At 36.2% G+C, this 24,053-nt stretch overlaps 1 protein-coding gene across 5 annotated transcripts in view; it reads right to left on the bottom strand.

Annotated features, from left to right (window-relative positions):
* The window catches only part of CNTN4 (contactin 4), a 901,169-nt gene that overhangs the window by 518,764 nt on the left and 358,352 nt on the right, over nucleotides 1-24,053 (bottom strand). The window contains exon 4 of one of the 5 annotated variants that reach the window (XM_034658662.1): nucleotides 20,489-20,673. The exons of the other annotated variants lie outside the window; for them this stretch is intronic. The gene's annotated coding sequence lies outside the window, so the exon portion shown is untranslated. The remainder of the gene's footprint in view (nucleotides 1-20,488; nucleotides 20,674-24,053) is intronic. 5 annotated transcript variants of the gene reach the window in all.

The raw sequence follows: 24,053 nt of genomic DNA, 5'->3' as shown, positions 1-24,053 counted from the left end.
AGGAGGGGTGATCCTAGTTCTGAGATCTCTAAAACAACATACCTAGGACAGAATCTGCTCTCTCATTCTGCCAACTTGGAGCACTGACCAAGATCTTCCCCGTGCTCTTCTCAACTGATCATGACATCTCTGTTCCGGTGTCTTTAAACCCTCTCTGCAGATTTGAGGTAAGCCTCTCGGACAAAGCCTAGCCACCTGACTCATTACCCTAACCTACAATCTTTCTGAAACTTGGGGCATATTTAGAAGGTAGGATTCACAAATACCATATAAAGATGTTATAGTAAAAGAGCATATAAAACACCTGCAAACATATGAGCCACCTCTTCCATTAAATTCCAACAGGTTTTATTAAGCACCCATTATAGGCAAGACACTGTGCTAAGAACCCAGAAGGCAGCATTTTCTTCTTTCAGGGAACTTTCAAGCCAGTGATTGTTGACTAAGTTTAGAAGGGTGCCAAGAGATTTTCTAAAAAAACAATGAAAACCAAAACAATACAATACAGCCTAAATTCTTGTTATTTTCTAATTCACATGTAGGAAATAAGGTATGGAAGACTTAAAAAGAATCCTTGCTTGAGAAGTCTACAGTGTAGATTTGTGAGACAACATACAAACTTGTACAATGCTTCAAAAATAATCACAGAGAGGATACTAGTATAAAGCACCAGAGTTCAATAAAACCATGACAGCAATCTTCTCGATGATGGAAGATTCACCTCCCCATTCTTTAACAGAGTGAAGGTCTATTCCCATCAAAAGGATTTGGATTATGGGAATGCAGATACCTTAGGAGGCATTCCCATCATACTAAATATCAGAGATTATATACACTAAAACTATAGTTAGAGAGATTTTAAATACACATGGAAAGATGCATAAGATGACATAGTTCAAACTAAATGAAACAGAGTTTAAAAATGAAATTTGAAGTCTATGAGTCTATGAATATTAGATAATGATATCACTTTTATTAAACATAATTAACATCATCTGTTTTCTCCTAGTATTTTACCATGAAACACTTACACATTCACAAAATTTAATTTTAGAAAAGGGCTCATAATTACCAATATACCCACCATCTACATTCAACAATGGTAGACATTTGACTGTACATGTGTGTATTTGTATTTTTTTCTTTCCGTTTCATTTGTTGACCCACTGGTGAGCAAAGCATCTGGTAAGGAAGACATGCCATGTATAGAGATTTCTTAATCTGTTACCCTTTACTAACTTGGTGTTTTAATTTTTAAAGCTAACTTTATTTTTATTTATAATGATACGTGAATGCATACATGTAGGGTGGGTTGTTCATACCACAATAAGTTTTTTCTTTACACGTTTTCTGAACACCTACCATGTACTAGGTGATATAGAGGGTTAAACAGTTAATATTAGAGAATCTCTACCCTTAAATGTCTTTTTTAACTGATTCACTAAAGATATGGGTTAAGGAAAAACAAATTAGAAGTAGATCACTATTAAAAACCCATGGAACTTTATAATTAGCACATAGACAAAAACAATTATTTGTGCCTGACTCAGAAACTGTGTTGGATAACCTAGGCAGGCAGCTGAGCATGGTTGGAAACTGCCTAGGTGGTAATTAAGAACAGACAAAAACATGAGAGAGGACATGAGGATTTCTTGCACTGAGATGATGCATAAGGCAGCAGGCTTTGGGTGTGTAGGGCTGCTCCGAAGGTGGGCCCAGGAGGAAGAAGCCAGCCTGACACAAGAAGAAAGTTCCCCTCAGATGGGAGTGTGCCTTTCTAGGGAAAAAGTCCCTGGTGCAGATGTTTAGGCTTTTTTTTTTTTTCTTTTTTTCTTTTCTGTCTTTCCTGTAAATAGAGTTGAGAATGCTCTTGTCTATGCAGCTGTTAGCTGAGAGCTTTTTCCTTTCCTGGTGAAAATCATAACTTAATCCTATTTCACCAATCTTTGCTTAGGAAAATATCATATGATCAATTATGACTTCCACATTCCCCTACTTATCATTTGCCTAGGTGGTTATTGGTGTTTGCAGACACATGCAACAGCAGAACAAACTAAATATTTTACACACAGACACACACACACACACACACACATTCTTTTTACAATAAAGGTCAAATAAGCAAGATAGATGGAACCAATATTCCTCAGGGTATTCCTCATTCCTTAGAGAGTATTTCCCAGTTTTCCTTAGAGAAAATGAAGAAAACAGATATGGAAGGCTGGAAGGGGAAAACAAAAAACTTTAAATTCCATAATTCTCCGAAACAGTTGAATACATGATTATTCTAGACACAAAACATTATGCCCTACATCAGGATATTTAAAACTTAGCAACATGTAGTAAAGGCACTCTTAAGAGTGATGTAACTGGCATTGTTCTGGAGTGGAGAGGTTCTAAAATTATTGCATAATGCTCCCTACACTGGACATAAGATGTTCGTTTTTAAACTTGCTAAATTCCTCAGAACATGGTACACTGGAAACTAAGAAATAACTTCTGTGATTTTTTCATTTTAGCTGTAGCAAATGGGAACTTTCAGCCAGCAGGGAAGACAAGGTCTAGCATATGGGGATGGGAAAATAAACAGAGCCTGTGAGAATGTAGGCTTCCTTTCTTTAGCACCACCCCCTCAATTTCATTCAAGTAAGGAAAATTAGGAGAATAATGGAAATTCTCTGTTTCATTCAATACTCAAATCTTGGTGGGATCTGGGAAGAGCCTTAATCACTATGGTGACTTTTATTAGATTCAATATGATAATTCTAGAATGCTTAAACATCTAATGTCTTCTGTTGAGAGGGCAAAAATAATTTTCAACAAGTTTCTTATCCTCTCAAGATTGGCAAAAGCTCCCAAATGATCCATTAAACTGAGCTATTTCAATATTTCGCCAGAAATAAAATGAGTCAATACATGCTAATGTGGAAAATATTTCAACATAAAAACTCACAAAAAAAAAATTGCAAAAACAAAGCAAGGCTTGATGCCAGGAAAATATGTGATGAAAATTAGCATGTCTCTGTAGAACGATGCAAAGATGAATGATTTGGGTTCTACTGTATTATTTATCATTCCTTTTTATCTCTGATTCCAGACGATCTATTATTAAAAATGGAGTCTACATCCAATTTAAATAACATTATGCTAGTTGCTCTTCTCACTTGTAAGCATTCATTTCAATTGAAGGGAATGGTAATGCACTAATGCAAAGAGAAAACGATGTGTTGCCATTGAATGCTGCTACACAAGTGCTCAAAGTTCAGACTTGTTTTCCTAGTAACCATGAACTTAGATTGTTAACTGTTAAGTCTCTGCATCTAAAGATCTTAGATAATTATCAATAGTTGTGCTTGAAGGGTAAGTAATTGTAAAATATGCAGTGTGGCTAATGCCCAAGGAAATAAATCTGTATTAGGGATAATTACAGATAGTTTAATTGCCAGGGGATGTTAATTGGCAAGGTACATACAAAGAAGAGGAGAAAATAGAACTGTTTTTCAAGTGGGGCTGACCCACAGGTTTGCTAAACCTGCATTCTATGTATGTGCAGTCTTAAAATTCACTGAGTCACAATTTAACGGTATAAATTTATTTTCATGAACAAATAAAACCTACTGCTACATTTCACTTGTTTTTGCAAAAGTTAATTTGCTGCCAAATGCTGATACTATTTCTTTCCAACTCCGTATGTGGCAAATCTCATAGTAGATTAGAACCTGGAAGGAGAGTATAAAAGAGGGTTTCTTATATGTTTCTAAAATTACAAAGATATAGCAGAGAGATCAATATCAATGCAACATCCCGCCAAAGGCTTTTAAACCGTATGGGGGAAAAAAAAGGTAAATGTTCAGCAAATGCTAACACATTTTTAAGTGTTTTAAGTGTTTATATGTATCTGCATTATGAATTTACACAGATATACACACATTTCACTTTAGTTTGAAGGAAATCATCTAAAGAGTAACCAAAAATGCTGATATTATCCTAGGACAATAAAGTTGACTGTGAGTTTCTCAAACATGAGGATTATGTATTTTCATCTCTAAATCCCCTGGCACAAATAAATGTTGCAGCATAGATGGATAGATGGATGGATGGGTGAATGGTTGGTAGGAAGGGAGAGAAGAAGAGGTAAATTGCTGTACAAATATGTAACTTTCCCGCTTGTTAATTTTTTAGGTTAAGTTTATTTATTTTTAAAGATTTTTATTTATTTATTTATTTATTTATTTGCAAGAGAGAGACAGAGAGAGCGTGCGCGGGAGAGCGAGAGCGCACAAGCAGGGTGAGCTGCAGGCAGAGGGAGAAGCAGCCTCCCCACCGAGCAGGGAACCGGATGTGGGACTTGTTCCCAGGACCCTGGGATCATGACCTGAGCCGAGGGCAGATGCTCAACCATCTGAGCCACCCAGGTATCCCTAGGTTAAGTTTATACAATATCCCCCTCTCCCAACACGAAGTGGCAATACCGATAAAAGTGAGTGCACTGGAGTAAAAAGATAAGCTGACTCACAAATAAGCTAAGAAAGGAATCAGTTTCAGAAATGATATTCTTATATAAACTAAAATTATTTTTATGTTAGAAGTTTTACCAACAGGGGCGCCTGGGTGGCACAGCGGTTAAGCGTCTGCCTTCGGCTCAGGGCGTGATCCCGGCGTTACGGGATCGAGCCCCACATCAGGCTCTTCTGCTATGAGCCTGCTTCTTCCTCTCCCACTCCCCCTGCTTGTGTTCCCTCTCTCGCTGGCTGTTTCTATCTCTGTCAAATAAATAAATAAAATCTTTAAAAAAAAAAAAAGAAGTTTTACCAACAAAAACACACNTTCCCTCTCTCGCTGGCTGTTTCTATCTCTGTCAAATAAATAAATAAAATCTTTAAAAAAAAAAAAAGAAGTTTTACCAACAAAAACACACCAGCTGGAACCCCAATAATTATATAATTGCAGAAAGCAGTGTTTTTACAAACTGTGTTCTGTAGATCTCTAGCATTCTAAAGCTGCAGAGAAGAAAATGGGAAGAAGGTAACAGGCATTTTGTGCCCATGATTTCAACTAGGCTACACATTTGTATCTGATTTATATGAAAAAAGGATCTCACACCTTAATTTCTAAAAGAAAAACAAACAAAACAATCTAAAAATGTATTTTATATAATCTCGGGATTTCATGAAAAACAGCTTGGAGAAAACAAAGGCCCCTAGCTTTAAGTTCTACAAAACCTTCCAAATGATTAATTTTTACCCACTACAGTAAGATGCTTAATCTGTCAAAGGTATACCAGTGACCAAAAATCAAGGCTAATCCATTCCTTTACAACTGCACCCAAACGAAAATGTTATTTTGACAAAATAACATGGAAATAGTGACAAAACAGTAAGCCAAATTTGTACTACTCAGACAAAGCACGTGATTATCAGATATAAATGTTCAGTTTTTAAGTTGGGTTTTTGGTGCTTCATAAATTAACATATTCCACACTAATTTGGAGTGTAAAACCACAAAAACTGAGTTAGATTCTGTGCTCATTGTACTAGTGATTCCTATTAGTGAGATGCACAATTGCTTTTTACCATCATATCAAATCACCCCCAAATCCAAACTTTTCCCTCATTTGAGCTTAATATTCTATTCAGATGTTTAAGACCTAGCAGAGGTTTCTCTTAGATTCAATTGGACATTAGACTATAAGACTCCAGTCTTATAGGCCACATGGGACATCAGCCTATACAAAAGAATATAGTTCAGAAATACAGCTAATCAGCAGGGCAGTAGCAGTACCTTTTTGTGATATACTTTTTTATTTTTATTTTTTGGATTTTATTTATTTGAGAGAGAGAGAGAGAGAGAGAGAGATTGAGAGAACAAATGGGATGAGGGGCAGAGGGAAAAGCAGACTCCCCACTGGGCAGGGAGCCTGAGGCGGGGCTTGATCCCAGGACCCTGCGATCATGACCCAAGCCAAAGAGTGAGCCACCCAGGTGCCCCTGTTTGTGAATGTCCTTGCTGCAGTTTGCAAAGGGCTTTCCAGCAACCACCTCCTCCCCAGGAGGTGTAAGGAGGCATAAGGAGGACTGGTGAAGTGTAAGAAGGCAAGAGTCACATTGGGCAAGCGCTGGAGTAACCCTAGTCCAAAAGCTTCATGTCCCAAAAGAGCCAGCATCTCTTTGAACTCCACAGAAATAGTTTCCAGGGTCTCCACAAGGGACACAGTTTTAAAAGTCACTGCATTCCAGGGAAGCCTAAAGCATTACATCCCCATATAATACTCACCGGCCATTTATACTTCCTCTTAATGCAGATACAATTTACAAACCACAAGTTATTTTTACCAAAAACAATGTTGTCTAGGAATAGAATTGTACTTACTGTCTTAACCAGTTTAGCAGGTTAATAGAACTAGGGTAATGAAAGGTGGAATTCGAATGTCAAAGGAAAAAGGATTTTTAAAAAATTTTTACCCTCAGATAACTATCTCACTAGTAGTCACTTCAAATGTTATTCTTCCATAGCTTAAGAATTTAGAGGCAATAATCTGAGCATTGATAACTACCATCATCAATTGTTATGTAACTGATGGCAGACTTTTAGAAATTCCATTTCCCCATTCTGTGAACATCCATCAGACATTAAGAAAACTTTGATCCAAACCCAAATTATCCAAAACCATTATGTGACAGATTGTTCAGAATAAGCTACTAGTTCCTTATTATTCAATATGAACTGAAAACACTGCTTAGGCGCTAAAGGATTTCTGCAAACACATGATGCAAGTTAAAATCCTGTGTGCAAGCACACATGGGGTTTTACCTAGAATTAGCAGCTGTTAATAGAAACTAGCCAAATTAATTTTTAAATGTCTACTTGCAGAATTTAGTGGGGAAGTTTTAAAAGTAACTTGTTTTCTGTGTCAGAAAGATAGAAAGGTAAAGGAGATGACTACAGTAGGTGAAATTGTTTGGATATAGTATTCCACCCCCCCCCCCATTTACAGGGGATATGTCCCAAGACCTCCAGCACATACATGAAACCATGGATAGTACGAAACCTTATATACACTAGGATATTCCCTATACATACAGACCTATGATAATGTTTAATTTATCAATTAGACACAGTAAGAGATTAATAGCAGTAACTAATAATAAACTGGAACAATTGTAACAATATACCATAATGCGAATGTGGTCTCTCTCTAAGTATCTTATTGTACTGAACTCACCCGTCTTTCTGTGATGATGTGAGATAATAAAATGCTTACATGATGAGATGAAGTGAGGTGAACAATGCAGGTACTGTGACTTAGCGTCAGGCCAGGATTGACCTTCTCATGATAGTCAAGCCAGGGTCATCTGCTGATGCTCGTGCACGTCAACTGACTGTGGGTAATTGAAGCCACAGAGAGTACAACTGTTGAGAAGGGAAGACTACTGTACTAGCTTTAATCTTTTCCAGAAGGAAAAGAAATCTTTGTTCATTTGGGATATTTAAAAGAAGAGACAAATTCCAGAGGAACAGCTTCTCAAACGGTTGGGACTTTCTAGTCATACATTGTTGTCAAACTATCAGGAAGATGGAAAGGATGAATAAAAACTTAAGTCCTGCTGGGGGAAGGGGAAAACATCCTGAAGGAGGGAATGTACAATAAGCATAAGCTTCCCTTATTAGTGTGGATGAAAAATATAATAAAGCCTATTGATAAAGCTGTAACAAGGATATTATTTAGTAACAATTAATGTTTAAATAGAACTAAGAAAAGATACCTATCTATCAGAGAACTTACATTTTATTCACTATTTTTAAAAATTAACTTGAGAGCTACTTTTATGTCATGCATACACCGTGTAAAAGAGCTTAGCAGGTGGACTTCTAACTCCAATTCTCAGATCTACATTGCACCTCCGACTAACTTAGATCTCAGGTCTCCTGTGTGTATGACCATTTAAAATAAGAAAACATCAATTACATATTTTTCTGACTTTGTGCCAATGCATTTTCATTCTTCTTTAACATGAAAGTGTTTCAAGTCAATGCATTATCTATTATATTTTTCATAAACACATGACTTCCTTTTCTCCCTCTTCAGATTACTGAACATAAGGTAGGAAACAATATCCAAAAGTAGACTTCAAGGTAGAGTATTTTCTATAAAACATCCGACTGCTGATAATTCTCTTCCATATCAATGCCCAAGTGATTATTTCCAAGTAATTTAAAAATAGATTATATGTTTCAGCAAAATCTCCTGTTTGTTTTCTGGCCTACTAATAGCCTTTTATTAAGCAGCTGTTCCTACTGAGTTTACTGCCTTCTTGCTCAAATGCCCAGAGCCTCTGATACCTCAGCATTTTCACACAGCTCATTAGATGTAGCACGGTTTAGAACACAGTGATGAAAATAGTACCTCCCAAAGGATTAGAGCTAAAATAAACCAATCCTGGTATTGGTTAAACCATCAGTGATTCCTCCCCCAAAAGGCATGTGCTGAGTATCTCTTTGCTTTTGCATTTTTACTTTACTAGAGGTTCAAGAACTATATTTTATTTATCAGGAATCCTAAAGGTAGATCATAGAGCTTAAGCGTTGAAAATATGGGTCCTGAATTCCGACTGCTTCCTAACAGGATCGGTCACTCACTACCTATTTAACTAAGACTCACTAAAACTCAGGTCTGCATGTGTAAAAAAGGATAAAAAATACTCTTTTGTTTGTAGGGGTGTTATAAGTATTAAATGGGATAATGTATATAAAGCACTTATCACAGATCTTATAAGTGCTGAATTTTATCATTACACATAATATGATTATAAATAATAGCTATTACTATCATCATTATGTGAACATAAAGCATGGAATATCCAGATGGGTACTTATCCAGCATCTACTAAAATATAATGTATTATTTATATGTGAAATCTCCATTTTGACCTGAATCACCTCTGTGATTTTCTGGGAATTCCTTTCTTATAGGCAAACACATTTTTTATAAAAGTAATAACCATTTTAGAAGCCAGCTACTTTTATCTCTTTTGCCTGCCTAAGAGAGCCAGCTTGTGCCAGACTTCACAATTATTTTTGTTGTTACATTTCATCTTATTGGTACAAGCCCAGCTTTTCAGGCTGTCAAAACAATTCCAAATCTTTGTTCTGGATTCTATTCTATTAGTTATCCCTCCCAGCTGTGTCACTCACAAATTTGAAAGTGCGTCTTCATCTAAAAAGTTGATAAAATGTTGATGAAGCTCAGCCAAGTGCAGGGTCCTATGGCATATCCCTGAAATCTCTCACCTTAAGTAATATGGATAATAAACACTCAGTGATGGATACTAAAGACTAATAAAAATAATAAAAAGACCTTAATAATGATTGGCTATGCTAAATATTATTTTTAGGTTTCTTTTTTTAAGTTTATTGAGGTATAATTTATACAGCATAAAATTTACCTGTTTTAAATGTACAATTCAATATTTTAAAATATATTTAAAGAATTACACAATCATCTCCACAATCTAACTTTAGATTATTTCTATTACCCCAACAAGATCGTTTGTGCTCATTTTTAATCAGCCCTCATGCCCATCTCCAGTTCAGGTAACCACTAATCTATTTTCTGTGTCTCTCTCTTGACATTGTGTTTCCATATCATACAAATGGAAGCATATAAAACATTAGTCCTTTCATTTAGCATAATCTTTTTGAGGTTTATCTATGTTATATGATGTATTAATAGTCTTTTACTTTTTATTTCTGAATTTTATACCATGAATTGCATACCATTGTATAGAAACACTATGTATACAATGTACATACATTATCCCATTTTAATACTTAACAGCAATTGTAGCAGGTGGATGCCACACATCACCGTCTCTATAGCAGAGATGAGGAATCTGAGGCTTGGAGAAACTAAGAAATGTACTCAGACTAAGTTTGCTTTGGGAAAACCAATATCTGAACCCAGAAGGGCCAACTCCACTCCAATATATTTAACCTACTCTGCCTCCAGTTTCAGGAGAATGATCAAGCATTTGAGAGAGCCCATGCCTACAATATTATTATTATTATATATATATAATTATTATATATATCATTATATCCATATCTATATGAATATGGATATATATATATATATATCATTATATCCATATCCAATCATTATATATTTTCCACAAGGATGTCATTAAAATTTCTACCCTGCGTCTTGCTTAATGACAGCTGTCCTGTCCTAAAGCAATACTCTGGGGGCCCCTGGGTGGCTCAGTTGGTTTAGTGTCTGATTCTGGGTTTCCACTTGGGTAGTGATTTCTTGGGTCCTGAGATAGAGCCCTGCATAGGGCTCCACACTCAGCAGGGAGCCTGCTTGAAGATTCTCTCCCTCTGCCTCTCCTCCCACTCTCTCTTTCTCTAAAATAAATAAATAAATTTACAAAGAAGGAAGGAAGGAAGGAGAAAGAAAGAAAGACAAACCTTCAGTGTACCAGTCACAAACATAAAAGGAGATTGATTTTGTGCGATTTATTTGGAGTAAATTCAGACTGATTCTCAATCCATTTAATATTTGTGCCTTCCAGACTTAGATTTTGTGGGGATTTGGAAAAGATTCTCAAAGTACAACTACGAATAAGACTTCGAGAATACCTTTAATACATTTTGTAGTCAAAAAAATGAAGTTTACCTGTAACTACTTGAAATATTAAAACAACAACAACAACAACAACGAAAACACAACAAAAACTGATTCATTTTGCACAGCATACAAGTTTAGGGCAGGAAAGTCAGATAACAAGATTGCCCAGATTTAAACAGTAGCACAATTGTGGACAAGTTACTTAAACACCCTGTGACTCAGTTTTCCATTCTTTGAAATGGAGATAAAAGTACCTATATGATAGTGTTGTCTGGAGGAGTAAATGAATTAACACCAGCAAAGCACTTAAAATTAGGTATCAGGGGTGCCCGTGTGGATCAGTCAGTTAAGCATCTGCCTTTGGCTCAGGTCATTATCCCAGAGTCCTGGGATCGAGTCCTGCATTGTCAGGCTCCCTGCTCGGGGGAAGTTGGCTTCTCCCTCTGCCCCTTCCCTCACTCATGCACTCTCTCTCTCTCTCAAACAAATAAATAAAACATCAAAATTTTTTTTTAAATCAGGTGTCATTATTTCTATTTTTACATTATCATTGTTACTACAGGCAGAGAAATAACATCCTGAACCACACATAGGTTAATCAAGGCAATTAAACAACCAAACAAAAGTAGATAATAATAAAAGAGAACTGATATGGGAAAGAGGTAGAAGGGAATGTATGTGGGAGGATTTCAATATCTGTGCATTATCATTTATCATATTTTAAAATAAAACACAACATAAAAAGCCCCTAGAGAAAAAAAATAAAAAGTCTGCTGCTTCCATCAAAGCTGAACTGTGGATACATGCTTCACTTGTGTTCTTGAGCTCACAAGATCTGCTTCCACATAGTGATTTGACACTAAAGTCATACCTTTACCCTCTTGAGTCGGGACACATAAGAACTCCAGTTTATAAAAGGGATATTAACTTTGGTGCATGAGAGGTTAGTGATTTTGTTTAAAGAACTGAGTAAAATAAATGGCATCTTTTTCTTCTTTGAACTTACTTCTTTCTCAAAATGATAGTAGTTATCTAAAAGAACACCATAGTGTTCCAATAAAAAATTATATTTCCCATCATATACTCAACTTTAAAACCTTTTCTGTCCATTTCGTATCTGTTAAATTAACAAAAGAATTTAAAATCATGACATGACCCCAGCTCATGGGGAAATATTTGGTAAAATGTTTCAAATACCATAAATGTCACAGGTTTTTATACTTAAGCAACTTAGTCTAAGGTAAAATATTTCTCTCTCAATAAGAAAAGCTACTTACATGAAAATATTAAATGCATTGCTATTTAAAATAGAAAACACTGAAAATAGTCTAATTGTCCAAAAAGTAATAAAGGGATTTCAAAGTAAATTATATTGTCATTACTGGATAGAATATTGTGCAGCCATTAAAAGTAATTACACTGTTCATGTTGTAAACCTACAATGAAATATTAATGTTGGAACTAAAAACAGAAACTATCCTAGCTATGGAGGCAATTGTAAAATTATGTATTCATGTGATCAAGGGTTAGAAGGCAACATAGAAAAATTAGAACAGTTGATTTGTTCTAATTATATTAAATAATGGGCTTCTCATGTGCCTTGTCCTAAAGCAGACTGTGCTAAACACAGTTTCCTTCTCCTTAATTGGGTGTGAGTCTGATGGTTATTTTTCCTTAGATTTCCTGTTTTCATGATGATGATGATGATGACGACCACCACCACCATCACTGTATGGTACAGGGTTAAGTTTTTTTGTTTTGATTTGTGTTTGAGAGAGAGTGCATGAAGGAGTTGTGGGTGGGGAAGGGCAGGGGCAGATGGAGAGGGAGAGAGAGAATCTTAAGCAGGTTCCACACCTAGCCTGGAAGCCTGCATGGGGCTCCAGTCCATGATACTGAGATCACAACCCAGAGATTAGCACCTAAGCCAAAATCAAGAGTCAGAAGCTTAATTGACTGAGCCACCTAGGCACCCCAGGTTAAGTATTTTTAATATAACTAACAGATCTATAAGAATAATTGTCCGATCCCAATTTCTAAGAAGATTAATTCTAATTTTATAATGTAAGTCAAATTTAAACAGCTTCATGGAAAATTATAAATACATTTGTTCTATTGGGAGTGCCTGTCTATGTCAAATAAAATAAACATTTTAATTAATTCATTAATAATCTAAAATTTATAGAATCTTGAAAAGTGCCAGGCATTAAGCTACATGCTCCAAACAGGAGACTAAGCAAGAAACACAGGTATGGAATCTGCAAGACAGAAACAAATAGATACACCTTTAGAACATACGTGATAAAATTCTATGCTAACGGAAGTCCTGTGTTTAAAGAACGGCATAGAAAATGAACCAAATCAAGGTGGGTAAGTTGGGAATGGAGAGGATACCCTGGCATATAGCCCGAGGAAGGAACCCCAGCATATGAAACTAGAATGGGAATTTGGAATTAAGTAAGTAAGCAGTGCTTAGTAGAAGAAAGGTACTCAGTTACCTAGTAACTTTCTGGCTTGTGAGAAGGACCAAAGATAAGGGAGGGCACTAATCTTCATAGCATTGCTACCCAGCTTAACTTTATAAGGTAATGGAAGTGTCTTAAAATCTGTGCCATCTAATAGGGTAGCCACCAGCCTTTAGTGACCATTAGGTATCTGACATAAGACTAGCATGATTTAGGAACTGAATTTTTAATTTCATTTGTACTCAATTTAAATGGTTAAAAGTGGCTAGCGATGACATTAATGGAGAATACAGCTTTGCTGTAATTTAAATAAGTTCACTATGGTAAGAGCAAAGGGTGTGGGGCAGTAAAGAGGGAGCAACGTGGCAAGAGGCAAGGCAGGTAGAGTCCAGATGATGCAGGGATGTGTGTACCATGTTACATGGCATATGACACCACAACTGTGGTGTAAGTTGACACTACACACAGGAGTATGAGCAGTCATCCAGAGAAGCCAGTCAGCAAGGCACTTATAAACCAAGATACCTGCCTTCCCTCCTCCTTCAAATGATATGTTGGATTTTGCAGACTGAAACAAGTAAAGCTTACCTACTTAATACACTGAAGTGTGGGGAGTCGTGTGGAGTGTGGAGGGGAGGAAAGGAAAGGTATTTTGTGTTCCTTTGTCTAAAAATTTCCTAGACTTCCATGTAGTTACAATTTTTTCATTTCTCTTATAATAATGTCCAAAAGAAAATGAAGAATGCACTGATTTTGAGCTTTTGGTCTCCTGGTTTGTTCCTGTTATGTAATGGCAACTTATAACCAAGAACAATGCAGTGATTTCATGATCAAGTCTGCATTGTAGAAAACTTTCTGTTGAATGGAATTGAGGAAGCCAGACTAGAGGCCAGAAAACTAGTTAGAGGGGTGCCTGGGTGGCTCAGTCATTAAGCGTCTGCCTTTGGCTCAGGGCGTGATCCCAGAGTCCTGGGATCAAGCCCCACGTCGGGCTCGCTGCTCTGCTGGGAGCCTGCCTCTTCCTCTCCCACTCCCCCTGCTTGTGTTCCCTCTCTCACTGGCTGTCTCTCTCTCTGTCAAATAAATAGATAAAATCTTAAAAAAAAAAAAAGAAAAGAAAACTAGTTAGGATGCTATCATAGTAATAGTGATGTATTTGCTGGATGTAATAGATGGGACTGAGGAATGGACTGAATGTGAACAGAGAGGTAGTGGAGTGCTCCAGAGTGACACTCTTGTTCCAATTTGGCTAGAGTGAATGGTGATACCACTGGTAGAGATGGAGAAATGAGAAAACATAGTAGATCAGAAGAGATAATTCTACCCTCATGGGTCTTGACTCTGCTACTTATTAGGTGGGTGACTCTAGTCAGCTCAGTTTCTTAGGGTTATATCTCTCCTCTGTCAAACAAGAAGGTTGGAGGATATGACTAGTGAGATCTGTTCCACTTGATTTTAGGACTACCTTTCCAAACACACTTATTTTTATTATCAAACACTTGTATCTAAGAGGACTTGTTTTTCAAAAATATTTATCATTGAAAAATAATAGTATGTGCCATGTCTCTTTACTTGATCTCAATTTTGACTGTGGATGGGACTCTACGATTCCTTTTTTTTTTTTTTTGGTAATTTGATATGTTGAATTATATAGTTAAGCTATAGACATACACAGTCCTAGAGTACACTCTTAAGTGTGATAATACATAACATTATGCTTGGTCATAAATCACAGACATGTCAGAAACAAATTACAAATCACATTTATTGTCAACATCCTCCCTTGGTAGCAATGTTTTGGTACAAATGTTTTGTATTTATTCTTTCTTGTTTTTCCTTAAGTAGGGATAATGGTGTCTACTTTGATTAAAATACATTTCAAATCAAAGAGAACTGTCCCAAATCAATTTTCACATGGATACTTGTTAGTCCAAAGTTTTCAGAAGATTGCTACTTTTAGATCCAATCTGAACCACATCCTTTGTCACTTGAGAGAATAAGCTTTAGAAATGAAATTGTAAAAGTAGGAAACACACACATGTACATACCCAAACATGTGCGGGTCTGCTTTTAAAGCGGGATAGATAAAAATGACTACTGAGTGACTGCCATTTTTTTTTTTTGAAACTTTCAATCTTGACCTGAAATTCTTGACTGAAGATGCTCAGAACGAGCCTTCCAGAAATAGAAAATGTAACAATGAAGGAATCTGAGGAATCTGTGATTTTTTTCCTACCACAAGAAGGACAACAAGCCAGATGACTAATTAAGCACAAGGATCTAGAAGACAGCTGTCAATAATACCCCTGACAATGCAAGCTCACTGGGTTTGAATTTTCAACTCTCCCACTTACTAATAGCCAGTCTTGGGCCAATTGCCTTGCCTTTTAGAGTCTTATGCACCTCATCTGTAAATGGGAATAATAAGCAGAATCCATCTGATTACATTGTTGGGAACATTATCATTCTATCTATCATATTATTTATGAATTAAGAGATTTTGTTACATATTTTTGTGACATTAACCAATTGCTTCCATTATTCTTACTAATGCTCATACTGTCCCATTTTAAATTAATGGGAAGCCGTGCAAGTTGACTCTGTGTCCTGTCCTTATTCCATTTGTCTTTGAGAGCATCTTGCTTGTGTTCTGGTATGGCAAGGAACATGGCTTATTTTGTACATTTCCTAGAAGTAAGGAATATCCATTTGCCTTGTTCACTGATATATCCTAGTGGCCTAAAAATGTGCCCAATGAACACTCCTTAAATGAATCAATTAAATAGCACTTAACAAATATTCAATAAAAGTCATCTATTATTATTTGTCATTGTATAAGAATTTCTCCCTCAATAACCTGATTATGCAATTCTTTCAGTACGATTAATCTAATCCCTTCCTGAGGACCTACAGTGTGCACCCCACCCCTCGGCCAATTCACAAATATAGTTGCATGCATTTAAGTACTATTAAGTACGAAGTACAACTATATTACAAGGAACATGGGAGGAATGTGAAGGATTAAAATAGGCAATTTTAGGCTTCTATTTCACCTAAAATATTTTATCATTCTTTCTATATCATCTTCCTTATTAGGGGATTCTAATGTGAAATGTGTTTCTGGGAGAAATCTTGCATTTCTTCTGCAATGGAGAATGTTTAAATCCTCACTTACATTTTATTTATTGCTTTCATTGTCAAAGCCCTAAGTTGTCTCTGACTTCCTTTCTTTTCCAACTTTATCACAAATGAAAATTTAGCTTTAATAACATAACACTTTTATTGCACTCTACCATCTCCAAAATAATTTCATTCATAATATAAGTAAAACTTGCTCTTGATTTATCTGTTGAAAGGCTGAGGAGAAACTTTTAAACTTAAGATTCTTTCCCTTACTCAAATTTTCAGTAGCTAAATAAATTCTTCACATCTATAATACCCTTGGTATCAAAATTATACAAAACACATTTTGTGCCACATCTGAGTTCTTTTTTTTTTTTTTAAGATTTTATTTATTTATGTGACAGAGAGACAGCCAGCAAGAGAGGGAACACAGCAGGGGAGCGGGAGAGGAAGAAGCAGAGAAGCAGGCTCCCAGCGAAGGAGCCTGATGTGGGACTAGATCCTGGAATGCCGGGATCATGCCCTGAGCCGAAGGCAGACGCTTAACCGCTGTGCTACCCAGGCGCTCCCACATCTGAGTTCTTAAACTAGGTTTTCAAACGTGTATGGCATCCAGCTTTGCCTAGTACGAGTCCTTATACAAATGTTCTCAGAAGATAAAATCCAAGACTTTAATACGAGATGCAGGTAATGTTAATGAAAAGTTCATTGGCAAACAATTTTGACACCATGACCTTCTAATGCTTAGAACACTTAGATGAGAGATTTCTTAATTTGCCATGTTGGCACATGGCACAATCACCTCATTTTGGAATATTGTGAACCATTACACCTCTGGAGAGACAGATGGCCTCCAATTGAACAAAGTCTGATGATTTACAAGTTCAACATTTATGGAGGACAATCACAAGATTAAACAAGCATTATTCCTAGAATTAACTATTTCAGAAGGGAAATGCTAATTTTTCCTGATTAAAAAGAGAAAACACAGATGTCACTCACTTCTAAGAAAAAAAATATTACTCCTCTAGCTCTGGAGCACGTATCTTTTCAGGGAACATAAAGTGAGAGAACAGGGAGGAGAAAACTGGTTCTCTACCAGTCTTCCTTCTCTCCTCATAATGGAGAGATTTATGTTTATTTTTCTTTGAGTATATGGAGCAAATTAACATATTCACCCTCCCCATCCTACTTCCCCAATTTTCCCACTTAGGATTTTTTTCCATGCCTTCCTGAATAAATCTAGTCCGCTGGTCTCTAAAAACAAATCCCACTTCTGTCAATAACAAATGTATAGCTCTCTGAAAGTCACAACTATTCTCTGGGACTTACTTTGAGACTTCCCTTTACTTATCTCTAAGATAAGTAAAACTAGATGTGCTCTTAAAGGTCAAACGTTTTCTAACTTTTTATTCTTTGGCTCACAATGGTCTGAACCTCTTATGAATTCCTAAAAAACTTATTACTGGTGCCATAATCACTCAACAAAGTGATTTCAACCCACAATGTATAACGAGTCTTACGTGCACGTTAGCTTTCACATACATATGCCATCCTTTCCCTTGCAGAAGTGGCAAGGCCTTGAGGGCAAAGATTGCATTTTATGTTCTTTGCACTTCTCAAAGCACTCAGCCCAGAACCCTACACTTGCCAGGTAAATACCAGTCCATTAATTTGCTGATAAACTCTGCAAACTTTCCTTAGTTCTACTTGAGAGGCTCTGCAAATAGGAATGGCCCTAATGTTGTATATTCCTAAAAAGAGAGCCAGATCAAGTCTGCTTGTATCTCAAGCTCGAGTGGACAAGAAGTAATATTTTTTCTTATGGGCAAAGCTGTTACAATAGAGTCCTTCAGAAGAACATAACAGGGAGAAATAGAAATTGAGCTACAGTGTCTGCTGGCCTCTCACAGTACCAGAACAAGAGTGTTAAAAAAAAAAGTCACAATATTAAGACAGGATAAGAAATGAGAGTGGATGTGAAGCTAAGAGGAACATTTACAACCCACTTCAGAATCAGCAGGAGTTTGGAGATGAAATATGGAATCAAAAAAAGAATAAGCAGTATAATTTTATAAATAAAGAAAAGACAGTGCTCAAAAATAACTACCCAATAATCATGTTTTCTAAAAATAAGCAATATACAGCTAATCATAAAAAAATTATACTCCTTAGAAAAGGAATGCCACTCCTATGCTACACATTTATACTAGTGAATGATTGTATAAAAACATTTCTTTAAAGATTTTCAGTCAAAAATTTCATCCCACATATAAACGCAAATACACCCTTGTAGTTCCTTCCACTAGGTGAATAAGCACACTTTAGATGAGTAAACTCAGACAGTGAAAACTTATTTAATTTTTTCACTAAGACATTAGGAAGTAGATTCTCACAAGAGTCAGGAATTCAAACATTGATTTTTCTACTAAGCACATCAGCCAACAGATATGAAATGATGGATCAAGAGAATGGAAGATCTATTTTTCTATTCACTCAAAAGGTATATACAGCTTCTATAAGCTGAGAAACTGGTTTAAAAAATTGGCATTACCTCCAAACAATACATTGTGAATTCTGATAAGTCCCAAGATGAGACTCTAATCTGACCTAGTGTTAGAATATTCCTGTATACAACAGATAAAAAAAGTAAAAGACTATTGAGAATTATCTGGTGTATTTTTCCTGTTAAAAGTTATTTTAAAAATTTCATAAAGGATGCAAAGTCCACAAAACTTGGAGCAGATTAAGTAATAAATAAAGCATCATGTTCAGCTATACCACTGTTAGAATTAGCATGGCTAGAATGAGCACCTGTCAGAAAATCAAAAGATCACTCAAAGTCTTTCCCTGACTTTGTCACTCACTTAATAAAATTGCTTACTGTTTTCTTAGTCTGGGTAGTTCCAACTATAAAAGTAGAATATTAAAAATAATTGCCATATTTAAGAGGCAAAAAACTAAGTAAGTGGTTATTACATAACACATTGGAATATTTTAGGAATGACAAGATATTTCTCAATATCACCAAAAAAAGTAAAACCTGGTTAACTTATATGGATTTGTGGAAAATTATCACAGCAAAGAGAGACATGGGTGTTTGGTTAGCTAACTGCCAGCCTACCATTTTCTGTGACAAAAGAACTCTGGTTCTCTTCAGAGCAGCAATGAACGCGGTCACAGTGCTGAACTATGATCAGGCTAGGCCAATTATAGCAATCTTAGCTCTCTTTGCCAGATATTAAACAGCCACATAAGCCAGTTTAACCAAAGAAATATAAGGAAGTTCTTATATGGGAGGGGTGTTTCTGGGAAAACATTCTCTTTTTTTATAAAATGGCAGGACTAGAGAGAGTCTAAGGACGCAACCCATGCTGCATTGTTTTCCTACTTTTAACACTGATATGATTTATAAAGTAATGACAGCCATCTTGAAATCATCCATTGAGATGCATGACAACTAATAGCCAAGACACGAAGGAGAGCCGAGAAGATAGAGAACCAGCCTAGGTCATTGCTGACAGTAATGAGCTTCTGAACTAAAATTACACCCACCTAACCTACAATCTCCCAAACAAATGAGAATAAAGTACTATTTAAGGCAAAATTTTGCAGCCTAACACATTTCTAAATGCAGATATAGTCCTGTCTGCAGGTTCCATTCACAAGAGCCCACCATAAAAGTTCGCATTTCTTAATGTAATATATCCTATTCCTAAGGGGACACGCTGGTAGCCTGCTCTAACAATCTGCTTATCTCATACGTGTGTGATACCCTCTTCCTTTTCTGTGCACAGAAAAGTAGTTACGAGGGGCGCCTGGGTGGCACAGCGGTTAAGCGTCTGCCTTCGGCTCAGGGCGTGATCCCGGCGTTATGGGATCGAGCCCCACATCAGGCTCCTCCACTATGAGCCTGCTTCTTCCTCTCCCACTCCCCCTGCTTGTGTTCCTTCTCTCCCTGGCTGTCTCTATCTCTGTCAAATAAATAAACAAAATCTTTAAAAAAAAAAAAAAAAAAAAAAAAAAAAAAAAAAAAAAGAAAAGTAGTTACGAACCCCAAATCTGATATGCTCTCTGCTCTGGAAATATATTGATAACATGCAACATGAAACACACAATTTCATGGAGGCTTGAGGAGCTTCCTGAAAACCACCATGAATTCTTGGTATGGTCTTCAGAGAGGTCCAACTGTAAGATTCCTAGATTCAAGTAATTTGTCATTTCTTTACTCTTAATATTTCTTTTATTTCATTTTATAAGAAAAATAAAATACCAGCTTCAGCCTTATTTACGGAATTCTTTGTGATCCGGTGTCGTAAGAAGGAAGGGACTCATTTGATGAGGAGCGGCAGTGCGGGAAATATCTCTGGACTAAGACTCAGGAGAGACTGGGTTTGGGCATGACTCTATTCCCATTCGCAGACTGAGCAAGGTCATTTTGGGTTCTTGGGCCTTCATCTGTAAAATAGGAAAAATGATACCCATTTCATGAAACCTTTTTGAAAACTATAATGGGGTGTCATGTGGGTGCTGTTTAAATGGCAAATTATAGGTAGAGTTTTCACTAGTGTGCATACTTTCTACGTGCAGGAGGGACCAGGACATTGCAAGATCAAATTCAGGTCTGTTTCTGTCATAGCTGGTTTTGGTTAAAAAAGATGATTCTGGGGGCGCCTGGGTGGCACAGCGGTTAAGCGTCTGCCGTCGGCTCAGGGCGTGATCCCGGCGTTATGGGATCGAGCCCCACGTCAGGCTCCTCTGCTATGAGCCTGCTTCTTCCTCTCCCTCTCCCCCTGCTTGTGTTCCCTCTCTCGCTGGCTGTCTCTATCTCTGTCGAATAAACAAATAAAATCTTTAAAAAAAAAAAAAGATGATTCTGGGGACACCTAGGTGGCTTAGTCAGTTAAGTGTCCAACTCTTGATTTCAGCTCAGGTCATGATCTCAGGGTTGTGAAATTGAGTCCCACATCGGGCTCCACACTGGGCATTGGAGACTGCTTGGGATTCTCTCTCTCCCTCTCTCCCTCTCGCCCTACCTGCCCCACTCGCATAAGCTCTCTCTCTCTCTTAAAAAAAAAAAAAAGAAAAGAAAGAAAGAAAGAAAGATAGAAAGAAAGAAAGAAAGAAAGAAAGAAAAAGAAAAAGAAAAAAAGATGATTCTGCTCTACTTTAAAAAAGATGATTCTATCTAAAAGATTTATATATTTATTAAGTAATTATTGATAATAATAATAAGAGGAGATATTATTTACTAGAGTACTACCAATTACCAGGCATTTCGTCTTTACTTATTTTATATTATCATCACCAGCCAGATCCTATTATCCACATTGAAGGTGACAGCAGCTCAGAGACATTAATTAACTCATGAAGAGTCACACAAACCTAAGTACAGAGTCTGGAATATGGTCACAAGTCTGTTCTACGATGAAATCTTTCTCCTGATATTATGTTAAAATGCATCTGACACACAGAATTCAATTTCTCTATGACCTAGCTAAAAAGGTATGTTGGAGATGGTGGGAGAGTGGAGTTGTAAATGTCCAAAGGCAAATATAATTAGCATTCACAGTTTTCCAGGTCTTGAACCTAGAGGCCAAACTACAGAAATGGACAACAGCAATGCTAGCTGGAAACTAAATTTAGGATTCAGTAAGTAAATGTATTAGTAAAACTGTGCCGATTTGGGAATTTTATCAATATTCATACACTTGGTATTTTTGGTCACCAGGGCCTGATCAGGATTTTTTTTTTCTCAAAAAATAGCTTAACTTTAATCTTTCATCCAATGAAAAAAATACTTATCAGTGATACTGTAAGACTTTTTAAATGAGGCAAGATTGGCATCTACTCCATATGTGAATACTAAAATTAGATCAGAGACTGAGAGCTTTGGCAGCTGGAAATGAAAAAAAAATTTTTTTTTTAAGCAAAAAATAAAGATTTAGGGCTTTGTTCAAAGAACAAAGGGACCTACACTTCCTCCCATGATAAACATAACAGCTGGAATGAAAATAGTTAACCTTTCCTTTTATTAAAACAACTAATGTATAAATACTATTTAGTTCATTTAATATGTTCATTTTTGATAGAGTCTTGCATTAAGTAAATAATTTAATTTTGAAATATAACACATGTCAAAACAACCCAGCTTTCACATGGAAACAATAGTCAAAATGCATGTATAATGCCCTTTTAAAATGACCAGTTACAGCTGGGAAGGCAATGCCAAAAGCAATGTTCAGAGATACCATGGCAACAAGGGTCTTTCTGCTACAGGAGCAAACTCACACTCACAAGTTGAAAGAAGGAGTCATTTGAGATCTTTAAAAAATTTACTGTAAAAAATTAATGTGATCCTCTCTCCTCCAATGAAAATGTCTTCACTTGTTTTGAATTTCCAAACTTTATTTAGCGCTTTAAAACATTCTTTCCATAACTCCTGTAGAGCTTGGTAAAGATAAAAATAAAAGTTGAGAACAGCACCGAACACTTATATTTTGTTTCACATTTGTAAACTTTTGTTCCCAGAAAAAAGTCTTAAGTGTTCAGGATTTTTAGGATATATTTGTTTGACAATTATTTTATCCTTTGTATCAAGTACTCAGAGTGAAATTCTCTTATAATTCTGTCTAATGGCCTCAATATTTCAACAGAACGATGTATCCCAATATGAATGCCCATTTTAAATGATCAGAATACACCTGCAGTAATTACCACAGTAAGATTAGTGAGGCCTTCCTATGCTCCGATGGCTTCATGTAGTGTTGGTTTAGTGCACTGAAGTGCACGTAATAGTTTGAATTCCCTGATATATCCGACAGACCACCAATTCAAAGTACTTGCACACTTGATGCTTTTGACCTTGCTAATAATAATGTGAATATATGTACCAAGTCATTTTCAAATAACAACAATGAAATCTCCCACCCAAAACTTAACAATTATGAATTGCATACTTCATTTTAGGTGAAATATTCCTGATCAAAATGTTAAATTACAACAGTAAACTGAAGACCTATAGAACTTCGCATCAGAAAAGAACCAAGACACTAATCTGACCAATCCCTGAAACACAGTTTCCAAATTTCCAGTGATAATGAAGATGTTTCAAGTTTAACACCTGCATGCTATCATATTCATTTTTTTAAGAAAACAAATTCAGCATCATTGACATGTTTCAGATCTTTGCTGAAACTAAAAGGAAAACAAACTGCAAAATTATTTTTTCTAAATTAATGAACATTAATCTTTGTGGATGTTCGGCTCTTGAAGTCCTCGTCGAGAAACATGCCCACAAATTACTAAAATAATCTCAAAAGTAGCCGTTAGTAAGTAAACAAAGACTTTGTAGCAGTTAGTGAGCAAACAAAGCTTTTGTTGTTGTTACAAATGCAGTGGTAAAGTACATATAACATAAAATTTACCTTTTAACAATTTTTAAGTATAAAATTCAGTGGCATTAAGTCACATTTTTGTACAAATATCACCACTATTTCTGGCATTTTTTCATCATTCCTAACAGAAATTCTGTACTCTATATAGCCATTAATTTTTAAGGAACACAAGTAAGAAAAAGTTTTTTGTTTTTTTGTTTTTTATCCTGATCTGTTCCAGAATCTAAATTATGGGGTTTATAGTGATTAAAGCCTTAACAGACAAGTCATTTCTGAGGATTTACATGTGCAGGAAGGAGATTTAGTAAATGCAGTTGCCACAAAATAGCCATCAGTCCTAGATTCTCTGCTGCCTTTAGAAAGAACAAGGAGAGTGTAGGAATAGAGGGTACATTTCTGAATCTCATAAAAGCCATCTATGAAAAGCCTACTGCAAGCATT

Source organism: Ailuropoda melanoleuca, chromosome 4, assembly GCF_002007445.2.
Source record: "Ailuropoda melanoleuca isolate Jingjing chromosome 4, ASM200744v2, whole genome shotgun sequence".
In the NCBI taxonomy this organism is placed as follows: Eukaryota; Metazoa; Chordata; class Mammalia; order Carnivora; family Ursidae; genus Ailuropoda; species Ailuropoda melanoleuca.
The sequence above is the reverse complement of the archived record's forward strand: the minus strand, read 5'-3'. Positions and strand labels throughout refer to the sequence as shown.